The sequence below is a fragment of the Lagenorhynchus albirostris genome, chromosome 7 (assembly GCF_949774975.1).
Source record: "Lagenorhynchus albirostris chromosome 7, mLagAlb1.1, whole genome shotgun sequence".
In the NCBI taxonomy this organism is placed as follows: domain Eukaryota; kingdom Metazoa; phylum Chordata; class Mammalia; order Artiodactyla; family Delphinidae; genus Lagenorhynchus; species Lagenorhynchus albirostris.
Genome location: NC_083101.1, coordinates 45549671 through 45574433, shown reverse-complemented (window position 1 = coordinate 45574433; position 24763 = coordinate 45549671).

Below are 24763 nucleotides of genomic sequence, written 5' to 3'. Positions count from 1 at the left end.
CAGTCAACAAGATTTTCCTTTCTGGTGATTTGAAAATTACCCCTGTATTGTAGTTAATGGAGAAGATCCATAGCCATTTTATGCCTGATAATTTAGTGCTGTATCTGTCATTTTCTATACAAAGTAGTATCCTCACTAACTTTCAACCAGAAAGATCACCAGCATTTGCACAGGGATGGGTAACATAGATGCCAAAAGGCAGGGCCAATTTTTTTGCAAAGGGAAAGAAAGGAAAGAAAATCTGCTTAAGTATGTAAACAAGGACTTGGTGGGGACCCAAGACTTCTATTGTGCAGGGTTTGAAAGAGAGGATTTGACTGAGACAAATTTCAGGGCAGTGAAGGTATTTGCATTCAGCCCTTGAAGTTCTTGAGGGAAGGTCAGTGTGAATCCATGGAATGCCTGACTTTGGGTAAGCTGTCTCCTGCTGAGCTCATTTGCATAATTAGTGGCAAAAATGTAATCTTGCCACCCTCTTTAATTTTCACAATAATATTTTGATGCAAACTTTTAAAAAGCATTAATAGCTTAAGCTTAGTCTACCAATGATAGAAAAAATGTGGCAAACATTATATTGTTCCTAATTTCTCAGTAAAATAAAACAGCATATGTAATTAGCATAATGATTGGTTATGTGTAAAACCTACTTTCCATAAACACGTTATACATTCTATCAACAGTAGCTAAAACCAAAATTAAAGCCCACAATGGATAACGTCACTATCAAAAATTCATCTTAAAAATATTAAATATAAAAGAAGAAAATCAAAAAGAAGGAAAAATTTTAAAAATCGGAAGCTTATTATTATTATGTTGATATTTTTCTTATATTAAAGTAGTCATTCTTCTAGGAGTTTTGCAAATATTGATTCATTAAAATTGTTCTACAAGCAGATCATATGATTTGAAGAAATATGGACAAGTAATTGACCAATTTGAGTTTGCTTCCTTATATCAAGTGCCAGTAATCCATAATTACATTATTTGTTTTCCTATCCAGTATCCATTATTACTGTTTCACTTGATGTGGTGACAAGAATAGAAATCATACTCTTGGCTAGTGATATCATTAAATCTGAGAATCTAAAATATTCATGTAGAGGTCAATATAAATTTGAGAACTTCAGATCAAAGTAACTATGTGAAGGTTTTAGACATTCAGAGATGATATAAAGGAAGTTTCAAGCTGGAGATCTATAAGACAGGTGTCTATTAACAAGTTAAAAAAAATTTTAAACTCATTCTACAAGTCCACCATCATGCTGATACCAAAACCAGACAAAGATGTCACAAAAAAAGAAAACTACAGGCCAATATCACTGATGAACGTAGATGCAAAAATCCTCAACAAAATACTAGCAAACATAATTCAACAGCACATTGAAAGGATCATACATCAAGTGATGTTTATCCCGTGAATGCAAGGTTTCTTCAATATACGCAAATCAATCATTGTGATACACCATATTAACAAACTGAAGGAGAAATGATGATGATCTCAATAGTTGCAGAAAAGGCTTTTGACAAAATTCAACACCCATTTATGATAAAACCCTCCAGAAAGTAGGCATACAGGGAATTTACCTCAACATAATAAAGACCATATATGACAAACCCACGGCCAATATCGTGCTCAGTGGTGAAAAACTGAAACCATTTCCTCTAAAATCAGGAATAAGACAAGGTTGCCCACTCTCACCACTATTATTCAACATAGTTGTCGAAGTTTTAGGCACAGCAATCAGAGAAGAAAAAGAAATAAAAGGAATCCAAATCAGAAAAGAAGTAAAACTGTCACTGTTTGCAGATGACATGATACTATACATAGAGAATCCTAAAGATGCTACCAGAAAACTACTAGAGCTAATCAATGAATTTAGTAAAGTAGCAGGATACAAAATTAATGCACAGAAATCTCTTGCATTCCTATAAATTAATGATGAAAAATCTGAAAGAGAAATTAAGGAAACACTCCCATTTACCATTGCAACAAAAAGAATAAAATACCGAGGAATAAACCTACCTAAGGACACAAAAGACCTGTATGCAGAAAACTACAAGACGCTGATGAAAGAAATTAAAGATGGTACAAACAGATGGAGAGATATACCATGTTCTTGGATTGGAAGAATCAATACTGTGAAAATGACTGTACTACCCAAAGCAATCTACAGATTCAGTGCAATCCCTATCAAACTACCAATGGTATTTTTCACAGAAATAGAACAAAAAATTTCACAATTTGTATGGAAACACAAAAGACCCTGAATAGCCAAAGCAATCCTGAGAAAGAAAAACGGAGCTGGAAGAATCATGCTCCCTGACTTCAGACTATACTACAAAGCTACAGTAATCAAGACAATATGGTACTGGCACAAAAACAGAAATATCAATCAATGGAACAGGATAGAAAGCCCAGAGATAAACCCATGCACATATGGTCACCTTATCTTTGATAAAGGAGGCAAGAATATACAATGGAGAAAAGACAGCCTCTTCAATAAGTGGTGCTGGGAAAACTGGACAGCTACATGTAAAAGAATGAAATTAGAAAGCTCCCTAACACTATACACAAAAATAAACTCAAAATGGATTAAAGACCTAAATGTAAGGCCAGACACTATAAAACTCTTAGAGGAAAACATAGGAAGAGCACTCTATGACATAAATCACAGCAAGATCCTTTTTGACCCACCTCCTAGAGAAATGGAAATAAAAACAAAAGTAAACAAATGGGACCTAATGAAGCTTAAAAACTTTTGCACAGCAAAGGAAACCATAAACAAGATGAAAAAACAACCCTCAGAATGGGAGAAAATATTTCCAAATGAAGCAACTGACAAAGGATTAATCTCCAAAATATACAAGCAGCTCATGTAGCTCAATATCAAAAAAACAAACAACCCAATCCAAAACTGGGCAGAAGACCTAAATAGACATTTCTCCAAAGAAGATATACAGATTGCCAACAAACACATGAAAGGATGTTCAACATCACTGATCATTAGAGAAATGCAAATCAAAACTACAATGAGGTACCACCTCACACCAGTCAGAATGGCCATCATCAAAAAATCTACAAACAATAAATGCTGGAGAGGGTGTGGAGAAAAGGGAACCCTCTTGCATTGTTTGTGGGAATGTAAATTGATACAGCCACTATGGAGAACAGTATGGAGGTTCCTTAAAAAGCTAAAAATGGAACTACCATATGACCCAGCAATCCCACTACTGGGCATATACCCTGAGAAAACCATAATTCAGTAAGAGTCATGTATCACAATGTTCATTGCAGCACTATTTACAATAGCCAGGACATGGAAGCAACCTAAGTGTCCATTGACAGATGAATGGATAAAGAAGATGTGGCACATATATACAATGGAATATTACTCAGCCATAAAAAGAAACGTAATTGAGTTATTTGTAGTGAGGTGGATGGACCTAGAGTCTGTCATACAGAGTGAAGTAAGTCAGAAAGAGAGAAACAAATACCATATGCTAACACATATATATGAAATCTAAAGAAAAGAAAAAATGGTTCAGAAGAACCTAGGGGCAGGATAGGAATAAAGATGCAGACTTAGAGAATGGACTTGAGGATATGGGGAGTGTGAAGGGTAAGCTGGGACGAAGTGAGAGAGTGACATGGACATATATACACTACCAAATGTAAAATAGATAGCTAGTGGGAAGCAGCCGCATAGCACAGGGAGATCAGCTTGGTGCTTTGTGACCACCTAGAGGGGTGGAATAGGGAGGGTGGGAGGGAGGGAGACACAAGAGGGAAGAGATATGGGAGCATATGTATATGTATAACTGATTCACTTTGTTATAAAGCAGAAACTAACAGACCAGTGTAAAGCAATTATACTCCAGTAAAGATTTAAAAAAAAAAAAAATTTAGTTTTGTTCCTCTCTAGGGTCAAACGTTTTTCACAAGGACATTATTTATTCTCTCAAGGGAAGTAACCTCAGTTTTCCTTATATAAATGTTCACTCTCATTATCTTACAATGATGCAAACGTATGTGCATATTAATAATTTTACCTTTTTACAAAGGGCTTCCAAACTGAAGTGTTTCTTTCATTCTTCTTTGGAAAACAGTTATGTAAGCTTAGACAATTCGATACAGCTTGTCCACCTTAGAATCCTATAAACAAGAGATCCCCCACAACACCAAGACAATAACATAGTTTTGTTGTTTTCATCTGTAAAATACTCTTACGAGAATTATCTTGACTGATATACATACTCCACTTTATCAAATTTATGGACAATAGGCAAGAGAAATTGAGAGAGGATTTGCAACACTGTAGAGATTTTTTTTTTCTTAATGTTTTTTTTTCTTCATCTGCTCATGGACTTAAAACCAAATGGCACTTGAAGTCTCTAATGTACATTACTAGTATAGCAAAATATCATTATAATATTACCATTAAAGAATATTACAGTTTTCTGGACTTTTAATAATATATGGTCCTCTTAAGCAGGTCATAAACTCGTTCTCAGGATAAAACCAAGAGACAATTTTGTAAGTTATATATAAAGCCTTTTGAGATCTTAATGTACTCTAGGAAAGATTATTAAAGCTCATCACATATTCCATGTGCTCCCCTATGTTTCCCAGTCTCCCTTGCAATTAAGTTGGGACCATAGACTAGCTCTGACCAGAACATGTGCCACTTTGGGGCTAAGACAGTTAAGAGTCAGCTTGTTCCATCATCCCTATCTTCCGCTATCATGGAGACCTTGGAAACCACCTGCTCCTGATAGCAAGGCTGAAAGAAGGAGGAGGGCCTTTATTGTTAAGGCACTGAAATTTCAGTCTTGATTAACATATGTATAAAATAAACCAAGGAAGATATGGGGAATAAAAATACTGTATAGGACAGAGTGAAGTAAGTCAGAAGGAGAAAAACAAATATCGTATATTAACGCATGTATGTGGAACCTAGAAAAATGGTACAGATGAACCGGTTTGCAGGGCAGATGTTGAGACACAGTTGTAGAGAGCAAATGTATGGACACGCAAGGGGGGAAAACCGCGGTGGAGTGGGGATGGTTGTGTGTTGAATTGGGCGATTGGGATTGACATGTATACACTGATGTGTATAAAATGGATGACTAATAAGAACCTGCAGTATAAAAAAAGAAACAAAAAAACAACTAATACTAAACTTTCTTTGGGTTATTTGTATGGAAATATGTTAATATAAATGTTTCAGACGTTACATGAAATTTCTAAAAATCTTATATGTTATATACTCTTTACTGGAGTATAATTGCTTTACAATGTTGTGTTACTTTCTGTTGTATAACAAAGTGAATCAGCTATACGTATACATATATCCCCATATCCCCTCCCTCTTGCATCTCCCTCCCACCCTCCCTATCCCACCCCTCTAGGTGGTCACAAAGCACTGAGCTGATCTCCCCATGCTACGTGGCTGCTTCCTACTAGCTCTCTATTTTGAAAACCTTTAAGTAAGAAGATGAAAAAGAAAATTAATTACATGGGACTGAGTGAACTGATGAGGATGATTATAATTTTTGTGACTTTCTGTTTGAATAAAAAAAAAAAAATCGCACAAGGACTCAAAAAAAAAAAAATACTGTATAGGACCAGGAGCAGAAAATGAAGAGATGAGTATACAAGCTATGGTCTATGGAGGAACTCGGGACAAAAATCAGAGAAGTCAGAATCTATCACCAAGTTTATGATGTGAGAATGATGTTCATGTTCACATCGTGTTAGGAGGTCAGGACCTAACTGGTGAAAAAAGCAAAGTGAAGAGTAAGACAATAAATAGAAGATTTAAAGAAATTTTCTGGGAATTACCTGCAATGATGGCATTTTTCATTGATACCAGCTTTAGGATTATGAGAATGGACTGGGCTCCTTTCAAGACACATGATAAAAAGAATTCAATCATGAGCTGAAGAGGAACTAGATTATCCCATTATGGAAGTCAGAAAACATGCCCATATGTATAGGAAATGGATCCTTGGGAGAGCACAATCACTGAGATGTAGAGCATCAATAAGACAGTGTAGTGGAGTAAATATTTACAAGCATGAACTCTAGTGCCACATTAGCTACGTTTGAATCCCAGAACCACTATTAACTCTCTGTGTGACCTTGGGCAAGTTTTTTTTAACTCTCTGAGTCTCATGTTCCTCACCTATAAAATGAGATTGCTAATATGACTGCATTACAAGGCTGTTGTGAGGACTAAATGAATTCATTGCATAGAGCACTAGCATGGTGCCTAGCATACGTCAAGTACGGTGCAGTTATTCCCAATTATTTCACTATCAATCTTGATAACAAAAATCACTTTTAATGAGTTACAACATTCAGCAGAATAAAAATACTGAACATCAACTTTGATGATACCCTGTGTAGTATAAAATTAAAATTTAAGACAATTCACTGCATTAAAGATCATGATTTAATTTTTCAAGTTGAATGAAATACTTTCATAGGCACCGAGACCCCAGAAATTTCATGTTTTTTATTCAGTTCTCAAATGACTGACTACTTACAGAAGTATCTTTTTTTAAGTGAGAAAGAGAAATGTCTAATTCCTTTTGATTTCGTGGCTTAAATATTCTAAGATCAAAATTTAAATTATTGTACTATAGTGACAATTATTTGGAATGAAATATTACTCAGGTATGAAAGCTATTATTGAACTTTAGCTCAGTAATGTTAGATGTTATCATTCCAAACATGGAAAATATAAGACAGTGATAGATGATTATCTGATCTGATTTCCATCCCAAATTTGTAAAATAATTTGATAACAATGAGTTCACCAAGAATAAAGCATACATCAAAATAAGGAAGTCTGCAGTATGTATTCCATTTTTCATGCACATCAAATTATCCTTGACATAAGAAATTTGAGTTTGTTATATTTTTCCTTCTACCATGGTGATTATTCTATCTTGACATTGTTTGTCTTAAAAATAATAACTGCTAGATATTTCAAGAAGCTAAGAGAGGAGGGGAGCGCACAAGCATTCCCTCAATTATTATAGATTTTATCACTCTTTTCATTAAATAATAATGAGGATGTTTAGGCTCCCAGTTAACAATCACTAGAAATTGCAGTACCTTATTTAGAAGGTGCATCATTCAGATTACAAATTGATGTAATGAATTCTAATGAACCCTTTCCTCCTACACTGAAGCTTAATCCCTATTCAAAGTGGATTAGTTAGTATTTAAATTTATCATAGGATCAAGAGTGACTAGTGGCCTATCATAAAAAAGAATCCCATGAAAGTCATGGATCTTTATCACATGAAGACTGAGGGTGAGCTATTTGAAAAGTTCCAAGGATGGTGCATTGTACTGAAAATCTTATCAATGATGCCTATTCCTGAGATGTTCTGCAGTAAAATGCAGCCCAAAAAGAAAGAGGTCCACTTGTAGGAAAAAATTATTCTCTAAGGAATGAAGCAGCTGCATGCAAATGGTTTGCTAAATTCTTATTATCTGCATTTTCATTGACTGCTCAGCTTTGGAATGTGTGACTCTCTCCTTTGCCTGAAAGATTTTCTAAGGAGCTTTTGAAAACATTAAAGCTCCTGAAAGACTTAGCTAAGTTTGAAATTTAACTGAAATGAATATACCAGAGATATGGTTTAGTAATTGAAATTGCCATTTTCCTGTGGTTGTGTTTATGTCCTCTCAGAATAGGTACAGGAGTGAATTATATTTGAGGATACACATTATAAACTCAGAGATACCAGAATAATCAGAGTAATAATGACATCCAAATGCCATATACTTGCTTTGAACTCCATTCTGCTTCTGGGAATGTAACTGATAAAAATATTGTGTAGATCAGAGTTTCTTTTTGATGTATCATAATTAAAAAGTCAAAAGCCTCATCCAAAACATCCCAGGTTTCCTTTAATAAACTATGGAAATATCTTCCCCTGAACTCACAAAACCCATATAAATTGTATTTTTAAGTTCAGTGAATTTACTAGTTTTTTAAACTAGATTCATTTTTTTCCTAGAAAGACAAAATGTTAATCGTGGTTATTTTTAGGAAGTATGATTGGTAGAATGGCATGGCAGACGTTATCTTTTTCAAATATCTTCCCCATTGTGTTTGCTTTAGATGCCTGTTCAAATGCCTTTTTGAACTAGTCAAGCTCTACTCTTCAGGTTGCCAATATATCCATTTTCCTCTTTGTAACAGAATCCCCTGATTTGAGCAGAGAATTCTTCATCTCTCCAAACAAAGAGGTCTTATATTTTATTTTAATGTACTTGTTAATCTTTATTTTTACTTATAATTTTATACATGTTTTTACTATAAGGGATCTAAATCCATGCCTTCTTTTTCCCCCAGTGTTTTTTTTTACTAGTTATTCTGGGAAAATGGAGGACCTGTAAGTTTTATTGTGCATACATAAATCATTTAATTATGATTACAGGTATAATGTAAAACCTAATATATGTATTTTTCTCAGTATATATATTTTTCAACATTTTTTTTGAGGTCAAGTGGAAATATCCTTCTTTAAGACATTCATGGTTTGAGATAAGTTTAATATTCCCTTATCATACTCTCCATGATTTTATAAATACCACTTATATCTTCTCTAAGCCTTTATTTTGCAATACCTGGATCACCCATGTATAGCACAGGGTTTCCTAGCAAGTGGCACTATTGACATTTTGGACCAGATAATGCTGTGTTGAAAAGGGCTGTCCTGTACCTTGTAAGATATTTAAGAGCAACCCTGGCCTCCACCCACTAGATGCCGGTAGCACCTCCCAAGTTGTGATGATCAAAAATGTCTTCAAACATTGCCAAATGTCACTTATGAGACAAAATTGCCTCCAGTTGATAACCACTGGTGTGGCAGTCTATGTAATTACAAAATGGTTTTATATATATTTTCAGGTGTAATCCAAATATCATCCATTTAAAATAAGCAGTGCAAAGATTACTATTCCATTTTGAAGATGGGAATACCAAGGTTCAAGAGTCACTTTTGAATTAATTAATATTGTTTTATCCCCTGAGAAATTACAGCCAAATTTTATGATCACAACTCAAATAATAGAACTGGGAATATTTTAAGAAAAAAAATTTAAATCAGTAATGGATGATTTTCACTTTCAATAATAAATAGAACAGCTAGACAAAAGAACAACAAGGAAAAAGAAGACTTGAACAACACTGAAAGCCAACTAAAGTAAACAGACATCTATAGAACACTGTACCCAATACAACAGAGTATGCATTTTTCTCAAGAGCACATGAAACAGTCTCTAAGAAATGCTAGACCATAAAACAAACATTAATGAACTTAAAAAGATAGAAAAAATACAAAGTATATTCTCTGACCACGATGGAATGAAATTAAAAACCAAAAGCATTAAAAATTTTAGAAAACTAACAAATAAGTAGAAATTGAACAACACACATAATCAATGAGTCAAAAAATAAAAAGTAAACCAGAAAATATTTTGAGAGGAATGAAAATAAAAACATACCAAAAATTATGAGATGCAGCTAAAACAGTGCTTAAAGGGAATTTATGGCTGTAAATATCTATATTGAGAAAGAAGAAAGATTTTAAATCAATAACTTAAACTAACATGGGAAAAAGAAGAGTGCACTAAATCTAAAGCAAGTGAAGGAAAGACATAATAAAGACTAAAGTGGAAATTAATGAAATAGAGAAAATATTTGAAAAAATCAATGAAGCCAAAAACTGGGATTTTTTTAAAAGATCAACAAAGTTGACTTTTTAGTTAGATTGACAGAATGGGGGAGGGAGAGAGAAAGGACGTGAGGGCAGGAGGGGGAGAAGGAGGGAGGAAGGAAGAGGGAGAGGGAGAACAAACTCGAATTACTAGAATCAGAAATAAGAGAGGTGACATTACTACTGACCTTATCAAAAAGCAAAAAAGGATTATAAATAAATACGGTGAATAATTGTATGCCAAATAATTAGATAACTTTAGATGAAGTGGACAAACTGTTATAAAGATACAAGCTACTAAAGCTAACTCAGGAAGAAATAGATAATCTGAATGGACCTAAACAACAGAAGAGAGGCTGAATTAGTAATCAATAAAAAACCCACAAAGAAAATCCCAGGCCTAGGTGGCTTCAATGGTGAATTTCAAAGGAAAATCTAAAGAATTAATGCTGTATCTTTACAGACTTTCCGAAAAGTAGAAAAGGAGGGAATGCTTCCCAACTCATTTTATAACCAAAGTTCATCCTGCCATGAGGACAAAAGTATTCCTTTCTTAGGATATATCAAAAGAATAGAGGAACATAAAACTGATAGCCATGATGTTTTCTAAAAGTAGAAACTCTGGAAGAATATTTAACACAAGTTGAACTTATGAGGAAAAATGAGTTGCAGATATCTTTCAAACCAGTTTACCTCCACTAAAATAAAGCAACAATATAGTTAGTCCTAGTCACAATAGTAGGTACTTTTAGGAAAGAAGGAATTTTTTAAAAAAATTTGTATTGTTTAATCAGACTAACAAACTCATTTTATTCTACATACTATTAAGTTTGTTCCAACATGCATTGAAAAAACTCTTCAAGCACAAGGCCAAAAAAACCTCTTGCAGGAGGTGCTCCAGGTGCCACACCCATATCCACACCCACCTCACCACTTCAGGAAAGACCAGTATGACTTCCCAACTCCAGTGCCTAAATTTATTATCCAGAAGAACTTTTTCTGGCCACTGAGGCCCTCTTTGCTACCTGATTAGTAAGCCAGAAGTACTACCTACCCACCTCCAGCAGCCCTCAAAGAATGACTGATGTGCATTGTGTTCCATATACGCCAGCTTTCTCGTCTTTTAGGTAGAACTCTGAAACATGTATTCTACAAAGGTTCCCAGAGTTTCCCAACATGGTGGACTTGAGGGGGATGTGGTTAGCTCCTGTTGTCCACAGGTTTGCTGGCTTGGCCACAGACTCTCTGACTTTATTTTCTTCCCTGTATCACTTCCCTTTCCTCTACCAATATTTGTTGCACTTTCCAACTAACTTACTTGTACCTGGTCTAGTGATGTGCTTTGAAACTGAGACAGTTATGCTTTACAAGACAACTAAAAGACTCCTTTAGCTGAAAACAAAACAAAGCAAAGAAAACAATCTTTTACAGTTAATAAAGTGCATTAAATCATGGAATCTTCTTTAAGATTCTGGAAGTTTTGCCAATACAGTATTCTGGGAAGCACATGTACAGTCCTACTAAATCCCGCTGAAAAGTAGCACAGGAATGATCTAGATCACCACCTGAGGTCCCTGCTGCATTGTAGAGCAGATAAACTACATGGAGCAAGTGAAGAAACTCAAGCTGTGCTATTGTTTATTGCTGGTGCTCATTTCATTGAAATAAAACAGCCAAAAATCTCTAACACTGAGGTTCTTAATTAGGATTCTACAGTTTGGCTTCAGAGGTTGCACATACCTCTAGAATTGTGTGCAAAAAATTGTGTACTGGTGAATGTGTACATTTTTATGGGAATAGCATTCATAATTTCTATGAGATATCCAGACTGTCCTGTAAAGTAAAAAAAAAAAGATTATGAATCCCTGATTCTGTGAGCTAGGAGTTGAAGGAGACGCTTTTACCATGGATGCAAATAGCATAAACATCTAATATGTCCTCCTTTTTTTTGCTAGACTTGCAGAAATAAAATAGTAGTCTATGTTAATGACAGTCGCAGCTATGGCCAACAGCAAGGTGTGCATAGGAGAGTAGACACACAGATGCCATAAATATGAAGAACAAACTAGAATGTCTGTGTACATCATTAAGTCACCTGCAGAATGAAGGCTTCATCCCATGACTCCCGCTCAGATCACAGAATCATAAATTACAAGAGTTGGATGGTTCCTTGGAAACTATCTACTCCTCCACCCCATTCCTATCCATGACACAAAGACTCCTCCAGCATCTAGGCAAAAAGAGGCTCTTACTCACTCTCCCTCTCACCCCTCCAACTTCTCCCAACCCCAAACACTTTGAAGAATTAAGACGTCATTGCCTTCTGTTTTTGTTTTGCTTATTTGTTTAAAGATTTAATAAATAGAAATAATAGAAATCTCTTTCCTATGTTAAGCTAAAATATACCTTTCTTAACTTTTGCTCAGTGATTCTGGTTCTGTTCTATCCTCTACTCAAGACAAATAGAGTTAAACAGTGAATAATTTTAACTATATCATGGGTTGATGAAATTTTCAACACCATGTTTGCTTTTATTTTAAAATGCAGTAGAGACCTCCTAATACAGTTCACATCATCATCCTCATTTAAATTTCTGCAATGGCTCCTTCAAGATTGAACCCCACTTTCAAGACAGTTATTCTGATTCTTAAATATGACTATAATGTCCCAAGATAAACACCCCAATTCCCTCAAACATTTTACCTATAGTACAGTTTCCAAGCCCATCATGTCCCCCTTCCCTATGTGCTTTCTTATCATTCTCATGCAACTTCAGACAGATAAGCCTAGAGTGTAATAGGACATTTATCATCATTGGTTTGGTCACTGTGCATCTAAATAATGCAGAAGATTGTTATTCAATTACAAAGCGTGTTACAAATTGCTGTGGATTATAGAGGTTCTACCACCTAAACCAGGTTAGTTATAAATCCAGTGTAATCAACTAATATGTGTATTATCCTAAATAAAATTTTGGAAAACTTAGAGAGACACATAGAATATGTTTAAGGAAGTAAATTTGATTCATCAGAGAAGGTGGGGGGGATCTGTTATCTCATAAGTAAATAAACTAACTCATATTATCTGTCAACTAAGTGCAACATGGAGCCAGATCACTTCAGGGTGCTAGTCTTTGGTTTATTGCTATATCCTAGTTATTAGGAGCCACTGCAGAAAGTTAAATGGAGATGATGACCTGCACTGCATTAGGAACTCTCTATTGCATTCCAAAATATAAGCAAACATGGTATTGTAAATTTCATCAACCCATGATATAGTTATTCACTGCTTAACTCTGTCTGCCAAAAAGAAAGTCATAGCAAAAGGCAAAGTACTGTGTCAAATTTTCATTAAGCTTCTAGTTCCCCTAATTAATATAAGAAACTGCCTCTCTTCTCATTTGTCCCAATTCCTCTGTGGGGTTGGAGATGGGCCGTTCATGGGAGGTAGATCCATGGTAAGTGGTCCAGAGACAGACTAAATGTCGACATGCAGGGAAGTCAAAGGGAAACAGAGATCACAAAGGGAAGGGGATATATTTTTTTAACAAAGAAATCATTATAGGATACCAAATCTGAGGGACAGTGGTCATATGTTAACTGTAAAAAGCACAAAGGAGTCCAAATCAGCTAGATCCAGGACAAGTCAGAATACAGAGTGGGAATCAGGACTGCAAAGGCAGAGGAAGCATTAGAGAGCTGCTTCTCTGTGTCTCTAGTTACGCAGTCATGGGGTGGATTAAATAGCTTAAAAAATCTTCAGCATTATCTTTCTGTGTGCAACTTAATGCATACCCAGTTTTCACTGTGCCTGAATAACTCACAAAAATGGATCACACTTGCAGAGGTTCTTAACCTAAGATAGAATTTAGGGAGTCCAGATACTTAGATGGGGAAAAATTACATTCTTATTTTCACTAGCCTCTAGTGAAAATAAAGTTATTTCCTTCAGTTAAGCCTGTGAGAAGCAATAAAATCACAGCAGTATTGGAGGATTCTTGGGCTTCACCAAGGCGCTACAGTAGTCTATGGCACCCCAAAGATTAAGCACACCAAGTATAGTGAATTTCAATGGGAAACCACGGCCCCAGACCTTAGTTTGGATGCAGGTTTTACAACAAATATGCTATAGCGTAGCTTTAATAAGAGGAGCTACAGAAACACTGATGCCAGTCAGTATTCAGCAGTTACTTCTTTTGACTTCCTAACCATGTGATAGTCATATTCAAATTCTATTCAATATTTAATTTTTTTAAATGTGCAAATATGTATATATCCCTGGAACTTGCTCTAACTGGACTCTAGCTACTCCAGTCACTATAACCCAATCTTAAACCTTAATCCTTATGAGTCTCTTAATTCCTCAGTCACAGTTCCTTTAGTAACAACATAAAACATCATTTGTCCAACTTTCCAAAATGGAAGGCCTTCCTTGTTACAGTTGCACCTTTGGTTCTTTGGGGAGTGTGAAGTCCGGGCTCAGCTATAAGCTACCATCTATTGTAGAGATCCATGAAGCTAGTCATGTTGATCTCCAGGAAATTTTCAACATTCAGATCCAGTGTGTCCTTCTACTTCCCCGAAGAAGTTTGTAAAAATTAGCTTAAGTGACAGGATGCTTTTGCTTTTGGCTGAAATGTTGATCTCTTGCATCAGATAATCCATTTTGCAGTTATATTATGTCTGTGATTTTTTTAAAAAAATGATAAAATACATTAGCTAACACGATACATACAGCTTTTTGTGAGGGTCATGGAAGATTTTGGTGCTCAACTGGTTGAAAAGCAGTAGCCTATATGACTTTTCAGGAGTTTCAAATAACACTAATCTGATTTCACCTTCAGATTCCAACATCTTAACTGAAAATTTAACCACAGTTAAAAAGAACTGTAGAAGGAGTATTACATTTTTTTAAAAGAAGTCTGAATCAGAAATTTGAGAGAGCAGTTAGTGGGATAAGGGCAAGGTAGAGCCGGGTTCTAGAGGAATCCTAGGATCCTGTAGTGTCAGAAGAGGTAGAAAAGAGAGAAGATACATAGCAGAAATGTTAGGAGTGCAAAAGCCAACTTTAATCATGTTACAGTTCTGCAGAGGGCCAGTCATGCAGGCAGGGGTTAAAGTAATCATCTCTCTCCTGGTTTGAGCAAGCAGGTTTCCTTTAGAGATGCCTCATGTTAGTTTGCATAAATTACTTCAGCCTGGTTACATAGTAACACATTGGCTCCACAGCTGGCTTTGTTGCTGCAAGAAGATGTTATGGATTATCCTGTCTTTTGACCAAGTATTAATAGAGCTCTGCTCAGCAACCCACAAGTGATTAATGAGATGAGAATAAAAAATGCCCTACCTGGTGCAGCAGCCCTGAAAACGCAATTAATGAGAGAGCAAGAGAGCAAGAAGTGTGGGAGAGAGAGAGACAGAGACAGAGAGAGACAGAGAACTCCTGAAGCAGCCTCCATATACTATACAAGGCAGATCAGCTGCCTGTTTGGCTTGGCTTCTAATGATTCTATTTGCGGATGAGTTAGTGCCATCTGAATCAGTGCACCCGGAGCAGCCAATTTAAGAGAAATTATATATTCCTAAAATAATTACCATGTACACTAAGAAATTTTTACCTGACTCTAATCTTAGAGGGATAAAAACCTTATCCTCATTACTCCATATTAATAATAATAAATTGACTATAAAAATTAAAAAGAAAAATCCCAGCTGTGAGAGTGCACTGAAGGGAGGTTCTCTTGATACAGAGCATAGACAAGCTATCCTTGGTAGTGGGCATCCGTATTTTGGTTTGTCATATTTCCATATAATGAAACCAGTGAACACTACTAGACCGTAGGTACTAGTTCTGTGTGTGTCCGTGGCCCAAACAGGAGGACTGCTTTTGTTTACACAAATAAGAAGTCTTTGCACAAGAATGGCAATGCATGGGTTCTTGTGCAGCATGGAAAGGGTGAGGGGTATTTCCTCTCCTCAAATGACCTCTTTACCCAGACTGTCTCCCACCTCTCCAATACAGCAGTCCTGTCCTAAGGAGTTAAAAATTTGATTCGTCCAATTTTGACACCAGAGGGCCTGTTTAATGGTGGGCAAAATCACTGCCGTAAAACTTCTCTGCCTTTCCTCTCTCCTGTACTGTGGGTGGGGTGCATTCACCACTGTGAGCACAGTGGCCAGATGGGGGTACGGTGAAAGGAAGGATAAAAGAAGAGCCTAAGTCACATGCTCGATCTAGTTCTAACACAGAGTCTGCTTTGGGATAAGAAATTTAAGAAATAGTCTAGATTTTTTTGTTTTTTTTAAGTCAGTCTAACATGTTCCATGTTTTATTGATTTGCTTACTAAAATGTAAACTTTGTAATGGGAATTTCTGTCACTTTTTTTCCCCGTATTGACACTTTCTTTTTTGCTTTTTAAAAATTTTTTAATTTAATTTTTTTTACAGCAAGTTCTTATTAATTATCCATTTTATACATATTAGTGTGTATATGTCACTTCTATTCTTTGCAAAATCAGTGCCTGACATGAAGCAGATATTCAATGAAAAGTTTTGAATGAATGATACCTTTATCACCATTCACATTATCACTTATATGTACAACTACCTTAGAAATCTCACAAGGAAGAGAATTCAGATATATCTGGGATACCTAACTATACTATCACTTTGAGATAACCAAACTCTAAGCTGTACCATTAGTATTAAATTTTTACTAAAATTGGGTAAGATGGAAAATCAGTGCTATGTAATGATATTCAATGGCAAGAGGAAATCCTTAATATGAGCTAAGTGTAAAAATTTTACATTTGACTCAATTATATTTTGATCTAGTGAATAAAGCCTTAATAATACCTAAGATGGTGTGTTGCAACCCAAGTTAAGATGGATATAAGTACCCTTAGGAAGCCCAGCATCTTTTAACAGAAGTTTTGCAAAGAAGACCTTCTCTCAAATCGATTCTTACAAATATTATAATATAGTCAATCCATTTTCATCATTTTTAAGGGCTATGTGAGATTTATAGAGACTGAAATACATTTCCATTATAGAAGAGAAAATGGATGAGTCTCCAGCTGTATTTCATTCATAAAGGGAATTCTGTTCTTTACCAAAATTACATGGAGAAAAAGAATTCTTTTTTAAAAATATTAGTTGTTTAAGTTGTAAATCAAATTTCCTCAATTATAATCTAAAAATAAAATATTTAGTTGAGCATCAATTGGCAATTCTTTGTGGCTGTGAGTGTGTATATGTGTTGTGTTTTGAAGTGCATTACCATTGGAGCCAGAAAATGGTCCTTCTAGTGATGTTTCTATTTGTTTTCTTAAATGAGACAATTATAAACTAATTTTACAATAAAAATCCTTTTATTTTGTTAAGTTTCTCAAACAACGAGGAGTCAATATTGCCTCAAGTTTGCCAAAAAAAAAAAAAAAAAAGGCTAAAAATATAGCCCAAGTTACTATTTGACCACCTTCTAGTGGAACAGAAGATAATTACTTTTTCTTTCTGGTATTATAGTTTTCTAATATATGATGCACTCTCCTAGGTATTATATATTTTTATTTTTAGATCAATCGAGCATTTTTTGGACCACATTCTTTGGCCCTCCATATATATGGCATTACTCAGTCTTAACTTTAGCATGATGTGGCCAAAATGTATTGAAGATTCAGCACATACAACTCCTTGCCCAGTATATTATAGAAAGGGTAGTGCAGATATATTTGTGTCTATTACAGAGTGTATAGTTTGTGTAAAAATCCCTAGGAGACACTGCTCTGGGTTCCTAGTACCCCCCCCAAAAAAAAACCCAAAAAACCCAACAACTCTACTGCTTCCGAGCAACTGGCAGTCTTTACTCTTTAGAACTGTGTCTTTTAATACCAATTACTCTGAATGCTAAGAAACTCAGAGCCAAATTCTGGCTACATTCGTACAGCCACTTGTTGTCTGCATTTAGCGTTCTGACCCAAACTCTGTGTTCCACACAGTACTGTAGAAAAAGAAGGGACTCAGAATTAGTAATTGAGATGAAAAAAAGCTATGCTTGAGATAGTTACGATAGTCTCCAAACATTCCTGGTTGGTTGTAAGTTAATAATTATAAAAGTTTCATCCATAGGGAAAAATGCAGTGATCTTCAATTCCAGGTGTCAATGTTGAGCCTCAATTAGGGAAACAGAAATAAATGAGAAAAAATAATAAGACATGGATAAACTGTACTCTGATCATTTGAAACCAGGTCCCATTTCCTCTGAATAGTACCTTCTAAGAGTTTTCAGGTTCACACTTAGCAAAGACTCTCAAGAGAAAGTATAAAAGTTATGATGTAAAGAATAAGTGCAATAAATAGTAGAGGACGAATGGGCCTCACTGTGTTCACACCTCCAGGATCATTTCTCATCCCATTCTCTGCTCATTCTTTCTTCCTGCAAGACCACTGATTTGTCCAAAATTTGGCCTTCTTTCCTTTTTATATTTCAAACTGCCACTCATTCTATCTCTTGGGGAGGTGTGGAGGAGATGGTAGGAGTGGTTCTCATCACTCTTAAAACTGACTGCAAAACGTAAATCAGTCTTCCAAATTCTTCACCCTTTTCTGACAATCCCCAAAAGCAAAACCCAAGCAAGCCCCTTTGGTTTTAAAGGAATATAGTGTAGATGTACAGAACCGAACAGGTGTACTCAAATAACAGTTATGGAAAGACCCTGTATAAATTTTGTTTCTTATCTTTTATTTCCTATTTCTCTTTCTTTTTAATGATATGAGGAAAACTGCACTGTTAAAAAAGAATGGGCAAAATACTAAAAGTTAAATCTTGTTTAAATTGGTAGTTGACACTTCCTACAAGCCCTTGACTGTAAGCAGCCAAAGTGTGCCAGGAAGAACTCACTCTCTCACTGGCCTTTCAGCTCTTATTTCCATGGAAACTGACGAGTATTGATAGAATAAAGCAAAGGGAAAGTTTTCATACAGTCCTTTCTCTTCTCATGTTAACAGAAGAACAGTACCCAACCTCTAGCCAGCCCCAAGAATTGTCAGGCCAAGAAGAATAATGTATTTTGTTACCTCTCAAGCATCCTTTTTTCTATTCAGTTTCCACTTCATGAGAAAAGAGAAACAGACAATTCAAAATGGAATTTGTCTTGATTTCTCCCCATGCTTTCAGTAACATCAAACATTCTAGCCCTCTGTTACAAGACAAAGTGATGCAAAAACAGAATTCTGTGCGTATAAATAAAACTACATGCAAAAGCCAAGGCATTTTAAGAGAAACTATAATAATAATAATTATTATTATTATTATAATTATCCAAATAGACACTTGCCAGCAATTTCGTGATGGTATACCTCTGAAGCTTTGGCCCACAATTACCTTCAGAGCCTCTTCGTCACTGGGCTGACAAACACCTTCTTCTTCTATGAGGACAGGCTTGATACTGGTCACAAATGGTTTTAATGTCCAAATTTTAGTGGATAAATCTTGCTTCTCTCTAGTTAATCCTCCAAACCAAACAATTCTCTATCTAGGCTTCTTGTTAGATCTCAACAGGTGAAACTCAAACAATCACACTCCTTTACCAAGATCCTCCTACAATTCCATTTAGGTATCAGTCTCCATGCTTTCATTCTTTCAGCAAATTCTGTTGAGTACCTATGATGTACCAGTTACTACTAGACTTACTAGATGGAATTGACAAGGTTTCTGCCTTATGGAGCTTACAACCTAGAAAGGGATGCAATAAATCAATAAAACCAAAACTAGATAATTACAGACTAAAATAGGTACTAAAATGAAAGTGAAATAAATGCTGTTAAGAGGGTATTGGTAGGAGCTAAGTAAGGCAATGGGGAAACATCATTTACCATTATGAAGGACAAGAAAATGCCACCATCTGAAGTACTGGAGGAAGGGAGCTCCAGGAAGAGAAGGCACAAGTACAAAAGATCCTAAAGCAGAGAAGAGGTTGATGTATTTGAGGAACTGAAGGTGTTTGTATTTGGGTCCTGGAAGGCAGTATATGAGGAGGAGAGTAGGACTGGAGATGAAGTTAGAGAGATATATCAAGACTATATCATGCTCTGCCTTGTAGAGCATGGTAAGATGGTGGATTTTAGTCTAATTGAGAGCCTTGGACAAGTTGGGTAACAGTGAAGATGGAAAGAAGTAGATTCCTGTGTAATTCACAGATCATACTGGTGAAATGAATGAGGAAGATAAAAGAAAGAATAATGAAGGATAATTTCCAAATGTCTGGTTTTGCACATGGATAGGATCATTTTCTGAGATGGGGAAGGCTGTGGAAGAAAATGATTTAGAAGAGAAAGCAACGGATTCAACTTTAGAGATGTTTAATTTGAGATGCCTGAGAGATATTTAAGTGAAGTTTTGAAGAATTTAGTTATGTATACAAGATTGGAGCTCAGAGACATGCTCTCGGCTGGAGATGGGATTTTAGAGTCATCAAGAGCCTTGGGAATTAATGAAGTCATTTAGGAAGAGAGTATAAAGAAAGAGAACATCCTCCTAAGATATGGGCCTAAAGATCATCAACACAGAGAAGTACTTTTTCAGAGAGAGACTGTATTGAGAAACAATCAATCAAATAAAAAGTCAATTCAAGATGGAGAAAGTAGTCAACTGGGCCAAGTAAAATGAGCATGAAAGTGTCCACCATTTTCCTTAAATGTAGTTACTTGACCTGAGCAGTCTGAATAGGGTGTTGATAACAGAAGCCAAACTTGGGTACAAAGAAGAGTCACTGGAAAATGAGGAAGAAGAGGCAGAGCAATTAGCCATCTTCTGAAATGTAACAGAGAAATAAATAAAAAGTAAAGAAAGACAATGGAGTGTTGTTTGACTTTGTTTTGTGATTTAAAATTCTAGATCAGGTTTATCTGGTGATGGGAATAATGCAGAGGCAGATATTGAAATAATGGTGTGATTTTTTTTTTTTTTTTTAGAGCAGAGATCTTGAGAAACTGAGAGATGTTAGGTTCCAGAAGGCATTAGCTTCAAGGGGATGAAGGACATTTTCTTTCTTGTGGCAAAGGGATGAAAGGTCAGTGAGATAAAGATGCAGATTCATTTAAGATTTTCTCTTGGGAAGATGATCAAGCTCACAGCTATTGGTTTCTTTTTCCAAATATCATGGTATGAATGTGGGAAAGGGAGCAGAGATTCTGAAATAATCATTGCACAGAGTAGAGGACAAGCTTATTGGAGAAGTCCTGGGCAGTACTGAATACTCACTGGACGCTGGTGATTTTAACTTATTTTGATACAAGTCAACTAGTTTACATGATTTTTTCAGGCTTGCCTGTAAAAGGAGCAGCTTTGGAAAAAAATTAGCTGATTGGGGTTCATATAGGATTGAGGTTTGTCAAGGAGAATAGAGAAAGGCTGGGAAGTAGAGAAAATTGGTAAGGAAATGATTACAATGATGAACTTAGAATGTAAGCTATGAAGATCAGCAGAGGCTTTTACACGGGGGCAGTGTAATACGTAATTTTATGAAGTCAAAGATTTTTACCAATGTTTCAATGTAGGGTCTCTATTGGTAAACGTGATAGTATGTCTTGTTAAGTAGAGGTTCAATGCTTCTTGTTCTTGTGTGAAAGCTTAAGTATGAATAGAAAGGCATTTATGGATGTCAAGTACCCAAAGAAGTGGACAGTGCTCAAGAGTGTCTGCTGCTTTCATCCCCACACTTGCCTTTCTATAATCTCCCCCATCCCACCAGGATTGAAAGCCTGCATGCCACATTTCTAAAACCCCCTTGCCAGTTGAGTTCCTGATAGGTCTGTCAATGGAAAGCAAAAGTAGGAGATTTTGAAATTAGGGAGAAAGGAGATGCTATTTTTTTCTTCTTCTGGCCACCTCTTCAGTAGCAGCAGTAGCATTGATTGGCACCTGACAGTAACTCTAGGTGACTGTGGGCTCTAGCTCTGTTGGTGGCAGCTCAGCAGCAGCAGTGGGCATCTGGCTTCCTGGATAAGTCCAATTCAGTAACATCATTGTGGGTCCAATTACAGCAGCGCCTGCAGCAACCCAGCACCCTGAAGGACAGGGTGGCTCCAGTCTAGGATTATTTAGCTGCTTCAGATCTTGAATTTAAAAATGCAGAAACACTTCTTTTGTTTTCTCCAGTCCTCCTCTACTTCTATGTGCTTTCCAAGATTTTTCCAAAACCTTTTAAGCAATTCCCTGAATTAAGTCTTTTCTGCTTGAAATATCTTGAGACATTTCTGATTTCCTAATGGGATTCTGCCTACTAAAGAGCAGGGAATTATGGTGATCAAGGCGATGAATGGAAACAGTTAGTATTGTGTCCAAAAGCTAGACATCAAATCAAATCCAGAAAAATTAGAAAGACATGTATACCAGAATTCAGGACAAGCTGAGATCTCACAAATGTCTTATCCACATAAACCTATGAATTCATAAAATGTGGCACAGTCAGGAGTCTGCCCTTCAGCTGTGATGTAATAATCTAGCAATTTCCTAGAGTTTTATAGGGCCAAAAGTTATTGAAAATGCTTTAAAATTTTTAACTTTCATGACAAGAATGTATTTGAGAAATGCTAAATATTAATATATATGTAATTTCTGTTTATTATTTATTTTCAAAGCACATTAGTGAATTAAAGTTTCTTAAAAATCTTGAAGTAATAAATCTATTTAACTTCATTAAATCCAAATATATCATTATGTATTATGTGAAATATATTTTTATATTCATATATATTTATATATTTGAATACATGTGAGTATATAAATCTCTCTCAATTTCTCTCTCACCCTCTCAATTTCTATCTCTATCTCTGTTCCTTTGCTCATAACACCTAGTAACATCCCATTTAACACCCCATGAAACAAGTATCTGCTGAGTGCACTTTGGGAAACTCTGCTGTGAGGGAAGCTGCCCATCTGGTCCATCTATTCTGGACTCTCAAATCTCAACTACAGTTGGCAGTGAGTGCAGCACACTTTGACCAGATATCTATATATAAAAATGTTCTAGAAACTTTGAAGGCAACAAAAAGATTAGTGGGAATGATTAAACTAACACTAGGAAATGAATAATTTCCAAGTTAATAGTTAATTTCATTCTGAATATACATGTGTGGATTTACATGCATTCACACATACACAAATAGCAAACTCTGTATAGTAATGTCAACCTCTTCCATAAAATAATTTGTGAAACGGTTGTCTAATGAATGACTGAATGAATAAATGACCTAGAAATTGAGGCATTTCTTGACTTAACTAGCTAAGATGTTTATTAAATTATACTTTATTGCACTTTCATTCATCTTTTTTACCCAGCAAACATCTATTTGTGTCCTTCCTATGTACCAGGTTCAGCTAGATGTTGGGAAAATAAAGATAAATAGGGCAGGGCCCCTGCCCTCAAGGAATTCAGGTTCAGAAGGCTGGGAAAGACAAACATGTATAGGTGGGTATGAAAGTAATGTGCCTAGGGAAGTGCATTTTGTACAGGGGCAGGCAACAATGGTAACAGTAAAAGGAGATGCCTACCACAGCTTTGGGCATGTGTGTGCACACACCAGTGTGAAACGGAAGGAGAGCAGTGCAGGTAGGGGTGTAGAAGTAAGGGAAAGCTCTCCTTCCATGCTGTTTGCAGTGGCAAAAGTCAAACCAGGTAGGAGCAAGAAAACCATCTCAGGGAGCTGCTACATTAGCATACCAGCTTGGGATAGAAACCAGGAAGTTATAATAAGGAAGGAGCCTGAATGTTAATACAAAGGTGATTCTGAGTTATGAAAGGGGGTACATTTCCAGTGCAATTCCCACCTTTAACAGAGGATGCAGCTTAATTCAAACAGATAAATGCTTTATGGAAGAATTTGAGATTTCAGCAATAGGCACTCTCCTATCTTCCTCTACCCCACCCAAGACACACCAGGTAAACCTTGACTTACCTCTTGTGCTTCCTACTGAACATGGTTGTTATATTCATGGTTCCAAGAGTAAGAACAGAATAAAACGATGAGGAACTTGTGAGAAGGAAGGAAGAGCATCGTATAAATTATTCGTTGAAAGTTACAGCCTTGTTTTGTGTTTTTCATAAAAAACATTTTCTGTTCTCTATCTCCTAGACCCCCAACCAGCTAGTTCAAGTATTTATGGTGTTATCTGGCATTTCCCTCTTACCTCTTGCTCTTGGAGCAGAAGGCATTTCCTGTTCTACTTAAGGAATAAAAAGGAAATTTAGAACTTGAAACTCATTTTAATAGACATTAATATGAATGTTAATATTCATATTAAATCTTGCAACAAATAGATACAAAATTTCTCATCATTGGATAATGATCCCTGAGTTCCCCACATTCTGGTTAGGTATCTAGAATTGTGTCTCTGGGAACTGACTTGTATCCAGAGGAACAGAGGCAGGTTGCCAAAAGCTTTGCTGTATCTCAATTACCAGTATAGTGTCTCAGATATTAAACCTAGAATGGGCAGAGATCGTCTTGGATATAGAGATGAACAAATAAGTGGATGCCATAAAAGTAACTCAACAAAAGCTTTTTGTAACAACCATCTTGATCTTCATTAAAAGTAATTTGTAAAATGCCCATGAAATTTAGGAGTCTTGACAAGTGAAGAATTTCTTTAAAAAGGAGCAGTATTCTATAATATGACCCCTATAAAGACGGCTGTGATTAACCATGAGTAACCATGAGGGTAGGTTGTGATTTGTACTATATAAGTTCTGGAAGGGGCTTTAGAAATTATCTAATTCACCTTTTTTTATTTGACATATGAGCTACTGAGGGCCAGAGAAATGAGTCCCCTGCTGAGGATTGTTAGCAATATACAAATTAGAACTCAAGTTTCAGTCCCTTTATGGATTATAATGGGCTGCCTCATATATTCTTCGCAAGAAGTGTTGTACTGTTGATGCGACATATCACTTATGAGTACAAAGCAACAATCAGATCCCACTAATCCCACTTCTTTTTTACACAGATATTACCATTTCAATGT